The 18,848-nt window shown below is 46.5% G+C and overlaps 1 long non-coding RNA gene across 3 annotated transcripts; it reads right to left on the bottom strand.

The window, feature by feature from the left end:
* Positions 1-4,467: 4,467 nt before the first annotated feature.
* LOC142012094 (uncharacterized) lies at positions 4,468-10,143 on the bottom strand. Of its 3 annotated transcripts, none has more exons than XR_012645259.1 (4): positions 9,983-10,143; positions 9,795-9,882; positions 9,048-9,677; positions 4,468-8,296 (listed from the first exon to the last, which is right to left on the bottom strand). It is a non-coding gene; the product is annotated as an uncharacterized LOC142012094 (long non-coding RNA). The 3 variants fall into 3 exon arrangements; XR_012645258.1 differs by having other exon boundaries at positions 9,405-9,677; XR_012645257.1 differs by having other exon boundaries at positions 4,468-9,677.
* Between the last annotated feature and the right edge of the window lie 8,705 nt (positions 10,144-18,848).

Below are 18,848 nucleotides of genomic sequence, written 5' to 3'. Positions count from 1 at the left end.
AATGTGGGTCTCAAACTGCAGCGCAGGGCCATCCTTAGGCACACGCAGAGTAAACAGCTGCACAGGGCACCACAACATTTGCCCCAAATTACATAGTACTCTCAACTGTGCTGGTGCATGATTAGTGCAGCTGGAGGACAGTGCTACCTCAAGCAGCCCAAATCCCCTGGCCTCCACTCCACCTCCCCGCTCTGGTGGCCCAATCCCCTGACCCCGAGCATCCCACTCCAGCTCCCAGCCCCAGCAGCCCCTGGCTCAGCTCCTGATGGCCCAATCCACTGGCCCCTCAGGCCCTGGTCCAGCATCAAGTCCTGGCCCAACCCTCCAGCCTCTTAGCCCCGACTCCAGCTCCCGGCCCCCAGTGTTGCCTCGCAGCCCCCCAGGCTGAATCCTGCAGCTTCCCTGCTCTGCTTCCTCACCCCAGCAGCTAATTCCCCCAGCCACCCACCCCACTGCTCTGGTGACCCCAGTCCCACATCCCCTCTTCCACCTCCTGGCCTGTAGCTCTGGCGAGCTGACAACTCCTCCTTTGGCTGGTTCCCCCTCCATCAGCCTCCCTGCCCTGTTCCTGCCCCCACAGACCTGAGCCCAGCCCCACCTCATCCCTGCAGAGTTGCTGGCCCGTTCCCCAGCAAGAGATGGGGAATGCAGGTAGTTAGGCTGCATAGGGGAATTCATAAGGACTGCCCTGCTACAGCACAGCAATAGCTGGCACACCTCTTCCTTTTATTGGCACCAACCACCTTGCCATGGAGTACATCAATAGAAAGGGCTAGTTTTCTGTGGCTGTGCAAGTGCTTGTGGATCACTGGGAGGCTTCACTTACATTGGTATCAGCTGGTCAGGAAAGGCGCATGACATGTTTTGTTAAAAGCCCAGGAAAGCTATATGCAAGTTGTTTCTTCTCCAACTAGCAAATTATGACTAGCAATGTTGAAATGCTAATTGTGATCCTGGGGTACCCAGCGTCTCCCTTACCCTCTTGGCTCTTGAAGCCCTAAACCTGCCACCATGACGACAGCAAAGAAAGTGTCAACTAATGGCTCAACAGCTGCAGCATAACAATTGACTGGATATTGGTGGATAGAATAGGTGCTGGTGTTCCTTACTCACCATATTGCATCTCAGTCAGACAAATATCACAATGTCAGGTGTCTGTTATATCTGTGAAGCAAAGGGGAGAAAGCTGCTGCTAGGGTGCAGATGGAGAAGCTTTCTGGTGAAGTTTTAACAGCTAGCCACGAGAGCTATCAGAAGGGCTCAAAGCAGAGCTTTAAGGCTCAAGGAAGCTTTGAAAAAGCACTTTATCAGTAAGCCACAGTCAAGTGTTGTAGGGTACTGTTCTTTACATGACCTTCACATTTTGGGGCTTTTAGGAAGTGTATGGTGCTTGGCAAGCATTTACAAATACTATGCTGTCAACGCACCTATTACTTCTATGGGGCTTCCTGAATTTTTATAATTATTACAGTGTGTATGATCCTAAGAGTTGTGTCATACCACACAACAACAGGGAGATGTTTTCATGACTGCCAGGCATTCTGCAACCTATATTGTGAACTGATACAGACAAATTATATTTAAAACAATATTATTTTATTAAGTTAAAAGCAAATAAGTTAAAACCTTAATAGAGACATGAAACAAAACTTAAAGAATGAATCTTCATATCCATTTTAGCGGCACATTTTGCTACTGTGGCTCTCGGATGAAGTTCAATATTTTCCAGTGTGGGCTGGCTGGAATAGGAACATGATCCCTGATAACATGTGGAATGTTGAGCAGAGGTTAGGGGGAGTGGTATGCGCTATGCTAGAAGTGAGTTCAGGCTTGCTGAACCTGCAGATTCACGGGAATCCGAATCCTCTGTTTTTGCTCTGATGAAACCCCATTATGTTGTGGTGCACCTCACTCTTTGATATAAGGGCCTTTCTTCATACACTTTGCAATATTAACTAACCAGGACCTCTGGTCAGGGACTGTCAGAACACTCACTTGCAGGACTTGCTGAATGGCTGCGTGTAGCGAGCCGCTGTGGCCTCCTGCCGACTCAGAGGTGGAGGAGGCTGCGCAGAGGCCCTGGTGGGCAAGCCCGGAGCCAGAACACCAGTGGCCCTCCCCTCAGAGAGCGGGGCCTAGAGCCAGAAGGGCCAAGGGCACAGCTTGGGACCCATTAAATGCTGGGCCTCCAGGCTGGGAAGAAGCTCCTTCACGGGCTCCTGGGCGCCAGAGGCAGAGAGCCTGCTGCCACCCAGCTGGTCGGCAAGAGCAGGCTCCCAGCTACCCAGACCAGCCTGGGCAGCTACAGATCCAGATGCCCCAGGGGACCTAGCCGGACTTCCTAGATCAGCCAGGGCCCTCATGCCGGTGGAAGACCCCCTCCTTGGAGGGACCGCCAGGCCCGAACAAACAGTCTGGGGCTAGCGACCACGAGGCCCCACAAGCAGCCTGCCCCGGAGTTCCAGCGGGCCCCTGCAGTGCTCCGGCCCAGGATTGCCTCGGACCCACCGTGCTACCGCCACCTGACTACCCCAGTGATGTGGAGATGACCGACTGGCCGGAGCCCCCAAAGGCAGATGATTTGGAAGGGGCCTACCCCTCGGGACCCACTGATCATGTAGACTGGGACCCTGCCCCGATGGAGGTAGAGGTAGGAAGTGGCCCAGGGAACGCTTCGCCAGAACCCATGGCGGTGTGTTGCGGCTGGGATCCCCCCCACTGTGGTCGTGTGTAAGCGACCTGCAGGGCCCCGGGCCGGGTCGCAGTGGTGTAGGAGGGCCTGCAACCCCCTACCGCCCTCCCTGACGGGGTAAACCCTCGCCAGGCTTGTTCCCTGAAGCTTGTGCTGTTGCCCCCACCGACTTGAGGGCTCGGCCTGTTCCTCAACCCATGTGCTGCTGCCCTGCCTTGAACTGAGGGCTGGGCTTGTTCCCCGAACCTTGTGCTGTTGCCCCACCCTGAACTGAAGGCTGGGCTTGTTCCTCAAACCTTGTGCCGCTACCCCGCCCTGAACTAAGGGCTGGGATTCCCACAACAGCAGCTGTGACTGCGGTCCCGCCCGGAGCTAAGGGCAGACCCTTGACTGTTTGACTGGCTGCGGCCCCGCTCCAGCCTTTAAGGCAGGGCCCTCCAGCTGCAGGCTGACCGATCGCCTGCCCTTAAAGGGGACAAAGCCCTGGGACAGCTAGACCCAGGGCAAGCAGCAGGGGTCTGCGCTGCCCAGAGGGGCGTGGCCATAGCACCAGGCGCCTACACTGTGTCTATACTACATTTCCCCTTTAAGAGGAGGAATGTAAATGAGGGAGATTGAAAATACAAATGAAACACCAATTTACAAATCTTGTGCCTCATTTGCATCATCTCATGAGATTGCATTTCTGGAAGAGATTTTTCCAAAAACAAAAACAGCAGCATAGACAGGGTTCCTTCAGAAAAACAAAACAGGTTTTTGAAAGAACCCTTCTTCCTGAATCAAAATAAGAAGGGTTCCTTCGAAAACAGCTTTCTGTTCCCGAAGGAACCCTGTCTATGCTGCTGTTTTTGTTTTCGGAAGAGTCTCTTCCAGAAATGTGATCGCACGAGATTATGGAAATGCGGCACAAAATTTATAAATCAGCGCTTCGTTTGCATTTTCGATCTCCCTTATTTGCTTTCCTCCTCCTAAAGGGGAGTGTAGTGTAGACATACCCAACATGTCATCCTGAATCATTTCTCTTCCTTATCTGGCTTACTCCTTCCTTGTGTGTATGTAGGTGTCGGGGGCAGAACCACATAGGCAACAGCTACAGAAAAAACAGAGGTACCATTGTCAGTATAGCCACAACAGATAGTGAAAGTCAATTTTCCTTCCCCATGTGCCCCTAAAATTTTAAACAGGACACTGACACTTGTGCTTTGGAGTGCTTGTACAGCGTCACTCACAGCACTAGCCATGGTGACTGTGGCTTGCCAGGGGCAAGGAAAATGAGAAGGGAACTGCTCAGTTGTATGAAACCCCGCTTAAAAGGCACTGGATAAGCACTGGATACTGGCACCATTTACAAACGACCTGGGTAATTTTAGCTGATAGCTCATCTCTGAGGATAACAAAGGCACACAGGGCACAGCTGCTACTGGCATGCTAAAATTGCACATGTCCATATGCCACTAGCTTGTTTATTGCAATGGTACCTGCCAAAGTTATTGCTCACTGGAGTGGGAAAGTGTCCTACTGCAGAGAAAGAAATAAGGCTTGTCTCCCTAAAAACCTTTTGGAAAGGATTGCAAAGTACTTCCACAAAAGTTTCATTGATACCGTTCAGGAGGATTCAAGGGACATCTCTGTACACATAAACAAACTAGTTCCATTCCATCCCCTGCACTACAAACTCTACATGGGAATGAAAAACAGATGGCTCGCCTTTGTTGTACCTCTTGTAGTAGAAGTAAATTAATGAAAAGACAACAGCTGAGTACTGCTAAGGTGGGGACACCATCACTTTAATGGAAAATAAACTTACATACATGTCTGAGATTCCTTCCCCACCAGTGGCTTTGCCTGAGCCTGACTGACTAAACTGTGGTGGAGTTTCAAACAGGTCCCTGCCCATGGCATAGTTGCTGTCATTCCCCATCCTTCACCGTCTCCTCCTTGCTGTCAATGCCAGAGGTCTTCAGAGGTGTGTATAGCCGTGTGTGAGATGGCCATGGGGTCTCCCCCAAGTACAGCATGCAGCTTTATGCAAAGGGACAGGCCTGCATCTTTGGCATGAACTGACCTGTGTGGCCCTGGTCTTCTGATACATTTGCTGCTGTTCCTTCATGCAGCACTGCTGCTGATCCCTGACTCCTTCTCCTGCATCCCCCATTCAATCAGCCCATAGATGTCCACATTTCTGTGTGTGATCCACATCTGTGCCTATGCAGTCTCCTCTCCCCACATTCCAAAGCCTGTAGCCAGTACAGTCAGTGCATGCAACAATGAAGAGCTGCTAAGGTGTGCTCACCAAAATGGCCAACCATTAAAAGGCATTTCAAAAACACGTACAGCTTGTCGTTCAGGGGGTGTCCTACAGTCTCAATGTTGAATAATCTGGGACAGGAGATGGAGGACTAATAGGGTCAACATATCTAACACAGTGTCTATATACTAACCTCAATATATTAACTAGGGCTTAGTGGGTCCTGGTGAAGTGGTATTTGTGTGTTGGTGTAACAGAGCTCACACATGTTTAAGTGCAGATGAGTGCTCAACTAGGATGATGGAAGGCAGCTTATGTTACCCTGCCTTTGTACTGCAGACCAGATCTAAATCACCCCAGGATTCCTTCTACTATGCAGGAATGACAGGAAAAATGCACTGAGGATGGCAGAAGCAACTGAAGAATTGCAATATCCACACCCTTTGTTGACAGAGTATGCCCACTGTTTCAAAGGTTCACAACTTGGGGGTTTTGTTGGATCCCTAGCTGTTCCTACTTACTCAGATGGCAGCTGTTCCTAAGGGCACATTTACCATTTGCCCTTGGATGGCGATTGTGTCTTCTTCTTTTAGATGTGGACCTTATTATAGCCTTCCCCAAATCACTGTAATGAGGCTACACCTTAAAACACGTGGAAATGGCAGTTAGTACAGAAAACATAGGCTGGTTTATGAATGATGTTTCACACAAAATATTACATTGTGTATTGTGACACGCCCTGGCTGAGAGTTCATTATGGGGTGTAGTTGAAGTCATTGGTTCTATGCTGGTAAATGATCAAAATGGTCTGGCTTATTCATACAGCTAAAGCCATACTTTTTAAAAGGAAAAATGTAATATGTATAATAAATATGGAAACTACTCATGGGGCAGTCTATTGTTGTTATATTATGGTATTTGGGGAGGAATTCATGCTCAATGACACCTAAGTACATTAGACTAACCTCTTTTTCAAGTATATAATGGTCACTATTATTGTCACTCCTTTGCTGAGTGTTAGTAGCTGTCCCATGCCAGGCACATTAGTTACTACTTGGAAGAGAAATCAGTGACACAGAATCTGGGCATTTTCTCAGTGCTACTTTTTTAAAATCTTATTCTGTACACCAGTAGCCTCCAACATTTTTAGGCCTAAGATCATTTCTGAATTCAAGGACGACCCAGGATCTGCTCTGCCCCTTCCCTGGTTACTCCACTCCACTCAAATTGCTTATGCTTCCTCATCCTTACTCACTCTCCCAGGGCTGGAGTTGAGATTTGGGAGTAGGTGCAGGCTCTATGCAGGGGCTGAGAGGTTTGCAGTGGGAGACGTGACTCCAGCTGAGCCTGGGGTAGGGAGTTGGAGTGCAGGATAGAATCACAGAATACTAGAGTTGGAAGGGATCTCAAGAGATCATGGAGTCCAGTGCCCTGTGCTTACGGGCAGGACAAAGCACCATCTAGATCATCCCTGACAGATGTTTATCTAACCTGCACTTAAATATCTTCAGTGATGGAGATTCCACAACCTCCATTGGAAATATTTTTTCTTAATGTCAAAGATAAATCTCCCTTGCTGCAATTTAAGACCACTGCTTCTTGTCCTATCCTCCGAGGTTAAGGAGAATAATTTTGCTCCCTCCTCCTAACAGCAATCTTTTAGATACCTCAACCTTCTCTTCTCCAAACCAAAGTAATTCTTTAAATCATCCCTCATAGGTCATGTTTTCCATACTTCCCATCATCTTTGCTGCCCTTTTCTGGATCTTCTCTAATTCATCCACATCTTTTCTGAAATGTGACGCCCAGAACTAGACACAATACTCCAGCTGAGGCCTAATCAGCAGAGTAGGGTGGAAGAATTATTTCTCGTGTCTGCTTGCGACACTCCTGTTAATGCAGCGCAGAATTATATTTACTGTTGTTTGAAATAGTGTAATACTGTAGATTCACAGTTAGCTTGTGTTCCACTATGACCCCTAGTTCCCTTTCTCCAGTACTCCTTCTAGATGGTCACTTCACATTTTCAGTGTGAAACTGACTGTCCTCTGCTAAATGGAGTACTTTGCATTTGTCCTTATTAAACTTCATCCTATTTACTTAGACCATTTCACCAGTTTGTCCAAGACAATTTGAATCATAACCCTATCCTCCAAACATGCTCTTAGCTGGGGCAGAGTGCTTGCACGGGGGGTGGGGGGGAGGGATGTGGGCTCCAGGAGGGAGTTCTGGGCTGGGACAGAGTTTTGGGGTGCAGGAGCAGGTATGGATGTAGTGTCTGGGAGAGGAGATGAGATATGCGCTCCCACTGGGCAGCACTTATCTTGAGCAGCAGCTCAGTGGGGTTAAAGCAGACCTGCCCAGGCTCTGCATCCTGACCAAACCTACAGACACCGCTCCCTCAGGTTTCATGGGCTACACTCTCCCATTCCTGGCCAATGGGAACTGCGGGGGCAGTGCCTACAGGCAGGAGGAACACAGAGACCCCTGCCCTGCCCCCTTCCCTGCTGCAGTGGTGTGCTGGCTGCTTCCGAGAGTGGTGTGGGCCCAGCACAGGCAGGGAGCCTGCTGTAGCATCAGCCCTGCTACATGTTCTGAGAACACGATAGACTGGGATAATCTCCAGGATCAACCAGTCAGTGACCATGACTGTACATACTAGTCTGACTAGAGGTGCTGTCAAACATTACATAAGATCTCTCTTTCAGACCTCTCAGTCAAAACATCACTGTCTGGCTCCTAGTGAACTTTGCACCAAGAACTGAAGCTAGTTGGATCCATTAAGGTAGAGCGCAAATACCATTGAGTGTTACTTACTATAGCTCTACCATATAGAAAAACAGCATCATACAACTAATGGTACAAACATTCTAAAACAGAATGGTGTCCTCCAGACAGGAAAAATCAAAGCATTTATGGCACTAGGTATTAACAGTATAATATAGCCACTCCCAGCAAAAGAGTATAAATAAGTACTTGTGTTCTTATCAAATGTACATTTGACAAAACAGATACCTATTTCTCATGTCTTCATTACCTCCCCCTCCCAAGCCTTTTTTCTTACAACTACCGTGCTACCTCAGTATCCTGTTAATCATTAGGTCTTGTCCTAAAGCCTTTACTTGCAGAGGCCACCACAAGACTATTCACATGAGTAAGAGCTTCTGGAAATTCCACTTGCAGGATGAGATCTCTTGCTTGTTGTCTGTCCCTGCAAACATTGTGGATTTTTGCAACATTTTGAGTGGAGTATGATGTGTTCATCATTTTGAGTTCATCGCACGGTTCATTTCCACTCTTGTGCAAATGATGGGGTTTCAGTTGCACTCGTGTAATACTTGAGATAATGGGTTGAGCTGCAGTGAATAATACAACGTTATTTCTATCCACAGTTGGCAGCAAAACTCATGCAACACTAAGGTCAGCGCTTTATTTTCATTCACCCCAGACAATAAAAAAGAAACTTGGTTAAACAAAAGCAAGGCAAAGAAAAAGAAGCAAACTCGGGATGGATTTCTACTGAAATACGATCTAAATGTACAAGAATTTCCACAGGTCCCACCTGAAACTGTAAATGAAGTCCTCAACTGACACTATAAAGGGCACGATCCATAGTCTATGCAGACTGAAGGATGCCTACACCTGAAACTGAAGTTGTCATTCTCGGTAGGGGAACTCTTGGCAGTGGCACCTTCTCCTAGGCGCTTACTGAGCCCCTGCAGTATATAATGTTGGCAAACAGCTGCAGCCGCCCGCAGCCGCCTTTGGCTGCGAGTGCCAGGTGGGCACTTCGCGCGAGGGCAGCCTGCAGGGGGCGCAGCAGCAGGAGACAGGCAAGGCAGGGCAGGGCAGGGCAGGGCAGCTTGCACCTCGCCCGGACTCCACCTCCTCCCGCCGCCCTGGGGTTCGCGGTGAGTCACGCGCCCCGCCCTGGCTTCCCACTTGCACAAACTTTGTTGTTGTCCGCCACGGGGGGTGGGGTGAGAGGCTCCAACCCCCGAGATGGAGGCTCCGTCCGAGGGGTGACAAAGCCCCGGCCGGCCCCGCCCCCGGCCGGCTCCTCCCCCGCGCCGGAGGATTATTGCTTAACAACCAGGAGGGATTTACCTGCCGCTCTGGGGAGCTGCCTCCTCCCGCAGCGCCACAGAGCCGAGGCCACCGGCGTCTCCCCGTGTGCTGCCGGGCCCGCGCCGGCCCAGGTCAGGTAGGCGCTTGGCCCACGCGCGCGGGGCGGTGGGTGCGGGGGCTGCCCCCAGGTGCTGGCGGTGCGGCTGCAAGGGACGGGCCCCTGTCGGGGTGCGGCGCTGGCGCAAGGCCGAAGTCGCCGCTCCCCCCGCCCCCAGCTAGCTCGGCAGGGAGGCGGCGCTGCGCTGCAGTCCGCGCGCGCGCGCGGGAAGGGGGTGCGCGACTCCCCCCTCCCCGTCCAGGCTCGGCGCGCGGCATGGGGGCTCGCGCGCGCCTCACCTGCGCCTGGGGCGACTGGAGCGGTGCCCAGCCCAGCCCTTCTCTGTCAAACGCCGCCGCCGCCCCCGCCTGGGCTGGCTGATGCCTGGGGAGGGACCGCCCCAGAGAAGGAGACACGATTTTGGACGCGTTTGTGCCGGCGCCTTTTGTTTGTTAGCGTTCCTCGCTCATGCTAACAGCCGTCCCATTTCCCAGCCGGTTGGCCCGGCTCCTTGACCTCTCCCAGGAAGGGCTTTGCTGCCGACTCCGTCTCATTAGGAAGTTGGCTCTCCTCTGCAAATAGCAACCAGAGGATAGATGAAATTACGTAGGTCATAGGAAATAATTCCTGCTTAAGCGTCTCTGTCTTTGTGGTTGAAGGGAAGAAAGGTCCCCTCTCCTAGTGCGAACCTCCTGCTTTAGCAGTGTGACTTGCGCTGCGAGTAGCTGCAAACTTCTCCGACAGAGACGCTCAGCACCGACTGATCTCCCGCAATACCTGCGGAAAGAAAATACAAATTTATTTCAAGATTACGTCGAGGTAGTGCATACATCTGGAGCAGTTACTGCTTTTTTTTGTTTTTGTTTTTGTTTCCTACTTGTACGTTACACAAGAGGGTGTTGCATCATTTCTCCCTTTTGGGAGCCGTCTTTGTGGTTTTTGTTTTCTTTGGTTTTCACTCAGTTTTGTTTTCCTTTGGTGCGGAAGTTATCGCAGCCTATAGCAGGAGTGTTTCCACATTTGTTGTGGCTTACGATCCCCACCCCTTTCCAAATTGAAATAAAGAGCGCAATAACTTATGGAGCTAAAATGCCTAAGGCTATAGACCCAACGATTGGCCTATCCGGATCAGATGTTTCTTGAGATGCCTTTCCCTTAAAGGCACACTGTCAACAATATCACATATCATACTAATGTGTGACTCCACAACAGTTATTTTTAGGTCAGGATCCCTACAGTTACTCCACCATGACAGTTCAAATTTAAATAGGTGAAATAGTGAAATTTACCTTTTAAAAATCCTATCATTCAGTGGTGTAGCCTAATAGGACAGGTCAATGGGCCCAACTTGGAGTAGGCAGGCAATGACAGGAGGGGTTGCGGTATTGCTATCCTTACTTCTATGCTGCTGAAGGCAGGGTGCTGCCTTCTGGACTGGGCTCCTAGCCAACAGCCACTGTTCTGTCCTGCTTTGAAGGTAGCATAGAGGTAAGTGTGGCAATACTGCGATCCTCCTAAATAACCTTGTGACACCTGCCCAACTTTTGAGTCAGGCTGGTCTGCCTTATGAAACCTCTATCGTATAAAATAAACACACACACAAGACCAGAGTTCACGGGGGAAGTTAGATTTCATGGTCCTGATGCATTTTTTCACGCTGGCTTTGATTCTGGAATGATCCCAAGTCTCTACATTGTGCCAGTTTTCATTAATTTGATGATATATCCTTTGGACTCCTAGAGGAGCATAGGGCCTCTACAGTCATTCTCCATCTCTTGTGATCCTTGTTGATAGTCTTGATGTGATTGCTCATTAAGCCAGCTGCTTTTACTTTGTCTGGGAAGCTTCATCGCTTTTTGTTTGGGACGTCCCTTTTTCCTCTTTCCCTTTGGATTCCATTCTTAGACTTATCTTGTGATACATTCTTCTCAGTCCCTATGCAGGATATGGCCTGTCCATGCCACTTTCTCTTCTAGATCTGGACCTCTATTGGTTTCTGGTTTGTTTTGGTCCACAAGGTTTTGTTTGGCATTCTAACATACCACTTTAGCTGAAGAACGTGTCTAAGGCATTTATTGACGAAGGCCTGAATTTTCTTAGTGTTGCTCTGGACAACATACCACATCTCTGAGACATACAGCAGCACTGATTTCACATTGGTTCTTGTTGAAATGGCTCTTGTACACCAGAGTAGTCATAGCATGGCAAAGGCTTGTTGTGCCTTTAGTATTCTTGCACTGATGTCCTCTGCAGTGCCCCCATTCTTGATGATAACACTCTAAGTATAGAAACTGGTTAACATCATGCACAGCTTTTCCTTCAACTGTAATTTCACTTTCCTGTCTGTTAATGTGCATCAATTTGGTCTTTCTCTTGACTGATCTTGAGGCCCACTCACTTAGTTGTTTGTTGTGCGGCATCTGTCTTCTCTTCCATATGCTCTAGTTTGTCTGCAAGCAGGGTTAAGTGGTCTGCAAACTCTAGAGCTTCAAGTTTCCTGGTTTGGGTCCATTGGATTCCCCTTCCTGAATCAGCATAGGCTGTTTTTGTGACCCAGTCTAAGACAATCAGGAAGAGTAATGGAGTTAAAAAGGCAGCCTTGATATACACCTGAATTTAGTAGGGCCCTAATCTTGAAGAAATGATTTATTAGAACAGTCTTTTTTTTTTTTTTAAAAAAAAAAAAAAAGAGAGAGAGAGAGTAGGACTTTATGGGTTCCATTGGGCTTAGCTATCTGCTTACAAAAACATGCTGGTTAACTGAGTTATTTTAATTCTGAAAATGCGAAAAACAATTAAATGAAGTTCTGAAACAGCATATACATGATGTAGACAATTACTTCATTATATCAGGAAATTCTTGCTGAAATGGTCTTACTGTGGTCAACTGACACTATTTTACCACACAGGTGACCTGCTTGCTGTGCTAAAGAAATAGAACAATATTGTTCAGTTATGAGTTTAGTATTTCTGCTAATTGTGCTAGAGTTCTGTACTTTTTGGCTTATAATCTTGTGATATTAATGTAAATTCTACAACAAAGCTTGTTAACTGAGGGAAAAATTATGAATTGGAAAGTGACAATTACTGATTTAGGCTCTGATCTTGCAGTTGGGTTTGTACATCTTATTCTGTTTACACAACATCTCATAAACTTCAGTAGGCCTGTGCACAACTGCAAAGGTTTGCATGCTTGGAACTGACTTTGGAGTGGTTGCAAAGAGAAGTGCTATTCTTCTTGTACATTGCTCTGCAACAACTTTCTCCAGCTCAGCCAAGTTGATGAAACTTGAAAATGCCTCTTATGCTGTCTGTCCTTAAATAGATTTGCTAACCAACTTCTTCCATGGCCTATTTTTAAAATCTATTTATTGAGCAAAAGAGATGTATGAGACATCTTTGGAAGAAAGAAGGGAGTTTGTAATTTGTTTTTTACTTTGGAAGCTGATGGTACCAAACCCATGAAGGAAAAGTTATTTACATTCTGATTTCACTGCATCTGTATTTTGGTCCTCATAATATTACAAAGTATTAAAAAATAAAACTCTTTGGTTTTTTTCCTCTTTTTAGAATGTCATTGAGCCTTTCTGTAGATTTCCAGTCTCTTACATGAGAATTCAAACTGAAAAAACCACTTCTGATCTTGATTTTAATGGGGTCTGTCGCACCAAATTAGAGATTTAAAATTCTGTATCTGCTGTTTCCTTTCAAATGACAGACTAACTATGCCTCTGAGTACATATTTGTACCTGTTCAGGTTTACTGGCTTTTTGTTCATTTGGAAGCTAAACTTTTGAAGCTATTCACTTGAAAAGTATTGTGCTCTTGTCAATGTACAACAACTTTTAAAAGTATTTGATTTATGTATACAAATATTGCTGCTCTTAACTTCTGAATTTCTCTCTGCACCATTATACTACAAACACCACCTCAGCCACTTGTACAGAAAGTCTTTTAGCACAGTCTTTCTCCAACTGTGGTATTATAGGCTATCCCTTACTTCAGTTGCATTTGCTGATGCACCTCTAATCATTTGCTTTAGCCATCACCCGGGGATACCATTGTTGGGATGCTTGCATTCTCTCTCAAATGTAACTCCTTTCTGCGCTAAGTGAGCATTAGGCAGTGCATGCCACTCTTTTTGAGAAAGCAGTGCATAGTGTAGTCCAATTTCCTTTTTCTCAGTCCACTGTCCCCCTGTGACCCTTTGTCTCAGGGGGTGTCTGTTCTGTACTGGCAGTGTGAGCTGGAGAATAAAACGAAATATTGCCCTCTAACTGCCCTGTGTGACACTGTTGGTGTGAATTAAAAGGTACTTAGCTCATGTTCAAACCCACCTCAAAAGTAGTTCTGTTTGAAGGGACTATGTTATACAAACTACATACTTCTCATTTGTGCCAGCAGCATCTGTGTGGGACATATAGAGTGCAAGCTTAGAAATCAAATTGGCACAATGTAAAGATTTAGGATTACTCCAGAATCCAGCCCAGCTACACCCAAGCATTGATCCTTCCAGCTGATATTGCTGAGAATAGAGAAGTGGACATTTTCTGACAGAAGATAATTGCATGTCCATTCCTAGACATTTTTTCCAGGACACACATGTTTTTTAGTATATCTAGGTAAAAATTCTAATACACCTGTAATCAAGAGGAGGCTTATGATTTTTAATTATGTTAAATCCTTTTATTTCAATGCCATTGAAAAGCCCCAATAAGATGAAGGCTTCTGTCGGGCTACAATATAGCCAGCTTGAAATTTAAGCCATTGAATTTGTAAGAATTAGGCTGTTCTATCTGCTATGTCATTGGGCCCTGCTTTGATAATCTCGAAAGTTTCAATGATGGCATGTAAAATTTCAAGTTTTGCATGAATTCAGAGAAAATTTCCATGTTTTTTAGATGTATGTTTGAAGGGCTGGAGTAGGGAATGAGTCAGTATCTGCATTTAAAATGGAAATGTTGCATTTTAGTTTTATAGGGGGGGGGTGTGTGTGTGTGTGTGTGTGTGTACACCCTAAAGCAACATTGGAAAGCAGTTAAATTTTTGGTTATTTTTAAGTTTTTGTATTAAGTTGTTGCACTCTAAGTACTAAAAGTCTTGCAAATGGAGCTATTTTTTCCATAGACTATTAGTTTTAAATATATGCATATCTAAAATATCTTTAAAGCCTTTATCATTCCATTGAGATATCAACATTCAGGGATTGTTCTGTGCTCATCTCTGGTGTGTACATTTTGTTTGGTTTCACATAGTGTGGTTAGGTAGCTCCTAGAGTTCATTGTGAGCACACGTGACTTGCTCACTCATGAGCCCATGTCAATGATTCAAAATTCAGTCAGTGCAAATTTAATGAGCATGCAGCTGCTGAAGTTTGTCTGTGTGGGCATGTACAGACATTGCCAACAAAAGCAGCCATGTGCATGCATCTGTGTGATGTTGATGAAAAGTGTGGTAAACCCTGTAGAGCTATACTACCCTGCTCCTCACAGTAGCATGGTGCAATGCATTTAGGGACACTTTTTGCAGTACTGTGGGGGATAGTAGTGAGTCACCAAGAGACTTTTGAAAGGCAATGGTTAAATTCCCCACCATGCTACTTTCTCCATCCCATAAGATTCTCTGAATCCCATGGATTTGATGGTAGCTGAGAGAAAGCCGTGCTAATCTATATACTATCAAAACAAAAAAGCCATCATGTAGCATTTTAAAGACTAACAGAATAATTTATTAGGTGATGAGCTTGCATGGGACAGACCCACTTCTGTTCTGGTATGGCTATGATCTGAAGAAGTGGGTCTGTCCCATGCAAGCTCATCACCTAATAAATTACTCTGTTAATCTTTAAAATGCTACTGGACTGCTTTTTTTGTTTTGATAGATTTGATGATATCTGTTTAAAACTCTCAGGGCTTGTCTACACTTGCCCCCAACTTTGAAGGGGGCATAAAATCATGGCTATGGAAGATTACTAATGAAGTGCAGTGGTGAATATGCAGCACTGCATTAGGCTAATTCTCCCCGCGGCAACTTCGAAGCTTCAGACTTCGAAGTGCTGGCATGCATGTAGTGCCCGCGCTATTTCAGAGTCCCTTTGTTCCTCCACAGCACTTCGTTAGTAATCTCCCATTGTCCTGATTAGCACACTCCCTTCAAAGCTGGGGGCAAGTCTAGACAAGCCCTCGCTGTCGCATGGGGCTCATTTCTGTGTCTGCCATCTCTGCGACAGAAAAATGGAAACTGCAGAGCCTACCCATAATTCTCCTGTACGTTGCTAATGTGAAGATTCACCATTCTTCATTGTTTGCCCATTTTGAGGGTGTTTTGCCACAATTTGAATTATGATATGTAGGATGCAGAAATGGATGATGCTGATGATCCTAGTGAAAAGCAATGCCAGGTTGCTCCTAGCATTCGCAAAGTAGCTCCTCACAGTGCAGTACCATTTCTGGGGCTGAGAAATGAGCACTCATTTTTGTGGTAGGGTCACATGGCAATGCAGATTTGGGATAACTTGCAGTAGCTGTAGAACTTTTGCCTCCCAAAAACTAAATTGCTGGATTTCTGTGTCAATTTTGCAGTAATCCTCCAGAGCAGTGACAACAAAATGAACGTCACTGATGATAGAAAAGCAAGTTGGGATCGTGCTCTGGAAATGTGTAACACCAAGTTACTATTGGTTGGTGTTCAGTCATTTTGGAATTTGGAAAACTCATTGTCAGGGCTGTTGTCAGTTTTTGTTATGCAAGAATTTGACTTTATCTTCAGAACATAGTGGATAGACTTGTAGCCATGGATTTCTGGAATTGTGGTAGGGTGAGAGACAGCATGCACATCTATTTTAACAGAGAGGTAATAGTGTTAATCTGAATTCTGACAAACCAAAAGAGCAGTTTGAAGACTAACAAAATGATCTTTGAGGTGATGAGCTTTCGTGGGACACTGACTCACCTTACCATGGAGTACATCAATAAAGGGCTACTTTTCTGTGATTTATGCAAATACGAGTAGCTCTGATTCACTGATGTTAATGTGTGCTGGGCAGGGGAGATGTATGATGGCTACATCTTTAAAAACACCTGAAAAGCTGCAGACAAGGACACTTATTCCCCCACTTGTGCATTCTGTAGGTACTTGGCCTATCCTTTTTTCCCCCTGGCTCACGAAGTCATAGGTTGGCCAGAAAGAGTAAACTGTTGACTCACCAGATGCACAAAGACTCAATGTGCTTTTGATAGATTGAAGGGATAATGGTTGTGTTAACTGGCTAGATTGAGTCTCATCAAGGAAAAACATCCCACTCATTATAGGTGCCTCTTGTATCCAGTAAAAATATCTGTGAACTGAATGGGGATCAGTTGTTGCCAGAGAGGCTAAGGGGAGAGACTGTGTCTGGCTCCTGTCTGCCGGATCTGAACAGTCAGAGATGAGGTCTGTTAGAAGAACTAACACAGAGCTCCCTGGCCAAGGGAAACTTTAAAAGAGAATATATATATATATATATAATATATTTTTTTACAGCGAAAGTAGCATTCTCTGATTTTTGTGAATGAGTTTATCTGGTTTTTAATCTCCTTTGTTTTCATTAATTCTGTAATGCTTGGTGTACATCTACAACTGTGACTGAGTCTTTGCCTCCTGCTATATGTTCTCCAATGCGCAATGTGAACTAATAAATATATTCTGACTTTCCAGAAGTAGAGCTTTATTGTACACAAATCAGTAGTTAATAAAATTAGAGTTCAAACAAATACCAACTGAGGGTGAACTACAGTTTACAATCATAGATTGAAATGGAAGTAAACGTTTTATGTCCATATTTGTAAATGGTAGCTCGGTGCAGTCCATTGTGGCTATGTGCACCAGCCTATGGCAGACATTAATAGCACTGGGGTGGGGGAGAGGGAGGAAGCAGGAGCAGAGAGCAGCAAACATGGAATTCTTCAAGGACTGCAAAGGCTGAGTCTAGGCTCTCTGGATCTGTGCGTCAGTTGAGGGCTGAAACACTTGGGTTTGCTCCTTGAGCAAATCCATTATGTCCTGGAGCATTATCCACTGCATCTCACGATGCTTCAGCCTTCCTCCAGCAACGGGCCCCTCCATTCTCTTTTTGCCTTCACCTCAAGCCCTTTCATCGCAGTTTGAGGTAACTTGTGGCTTGGAGGACCTCTTGTAGATATCTTCCCTAATGTTCTCCTCGCTCAGGGTCAGACCAAACAGCTGTTGGATTCATGGCTCCCCATAGCTGCCTGCATGGCTCTTACCCCGAGTAGGGTAAGCCTGTATTTACCTATATGAAATATGGGACACCTGCTAAATTGCTTGGAGTTAAGCGAAGTTGAATGGCAGTCCATGAGAACTATGCAGTACAAACATTCAAAATGACATTAAGTTGATTGAGCACTCATTTAAACCATATACTGCATTATTATAACATTCCCCAGGGCAAGGCCAGATTAAGATAAGGACTTTAGGGTTCAAATACCACCCCCTCAAACAAATTCTTAAACTTGATGGAAATCACTTATCTGTAAATCCAACTCTAACAGAAAAGTCAAATAAACATATAGGATCTATGGTAACAGTGGCAGAGAGATAGCCATGTTAGTCTGGTCTTCCAGTTTTTAATTTACCCTGTACCAAATAGTAAAGAAACAGCTAATTTAAAAAAAAAAAAAAATCCTGTAACTGAAACGGATCAATTCAAAACTCCTAAAGAATTAGATTGTAAAGAGAATTCTTTCCCTTCTAAACCATTAACACCTATGAAAAGTGGAGCAGCCAAACCCCCTCCCCCACTGTATTTCTCCCATCACCTCACTTTTTCCACCTCCTCTGAGTGTGTGGGGACTATGGCTCTGGCCTTTCAGGGAAGGCACAGGCAGAAGGGATGGAGTGGAGTGGGGGTTGCCTCCCCAAAGGGGTGGGGGGTGGGGTTCCACCTGGCACACCTGTCTGAGCAATTTAAAAGGGTCTGAGGCTTCTAGGCCATTTTAAATTGCCTTGGGTCCTGAGCACTTACTCCTTGTTCCTCATCCATCACTGGGCCAGGCTGAGCCCCCTCTCACACTCCAGCACCATCCTGCTGCACCCCAGACCCTTCATCCCAGGCTCTACCTCAGAGCAGGCACTCCACGCTGGAGCACCCTCACCCCATCTCACACCCCAGTCTTTGGGCCCAGCGTGGAGAATCCCCCCCCATAGTCTGAACCCATGAGTTTTGTGCTCACCCCAGATCCTAGGGGTCCCCACAAAATCTAATTGCCCCGGCTTCCGGTAGCGTTAATCCAGCCCTCCTCCATGATTCACCTTCCTTGTCCCCTTCTTTCTGCCTCTGCTCCCTCCTGAGTCCTGTCCCACATCCTCCAAGCCCATGATTTCCCCTCCTCCATCTAAGCCCTGGCCTGGGTCCAGCTGCCCTTTACTCCAGAGACTTGCCTGTTTGCTGCTGCCTGTGGGCTACCAAGAAAGCACAACTCTCTAACAGCTGTCCTGCCTTTCCTCCAAGTGGCTGCCACCCATTCTCTGCCACAGGGCCCTGCCCTCCCTACCCCAATCCTATTACCTGCCAGCAGTGGGTGTGTGTGTGGTGGGGGTGGGGGTGGGGGGGGGAGAAACTATCTGAGAGACAGCCTCCCTGTCTTTCTCAGGCAGGGGGAGCAGAATGAACAGGAACCACACAGCCTGGCTCTGCCCCTCCTCCACCTCTCCCCATGCATCACCCCAGGAGCTGCTGGTAACAG

The sequence above is a fragment of the Carettochelys insculpta genome, chromosome 4 (assembly GCF_033958435.1).
Source record: "Carettochelys insculpta isolate YL-2023 chromosome 4, ASM3395843v1, whole genome shotgun sequence".
NCBI lineage: Eukaryota > Metazoa > Chordata > Testudines > Carettochelyidae > Carettochelys > Carettochelys insculpta.
This window is presented reverse-complemented; position numbering and strand designations above follow the sequence as displayed.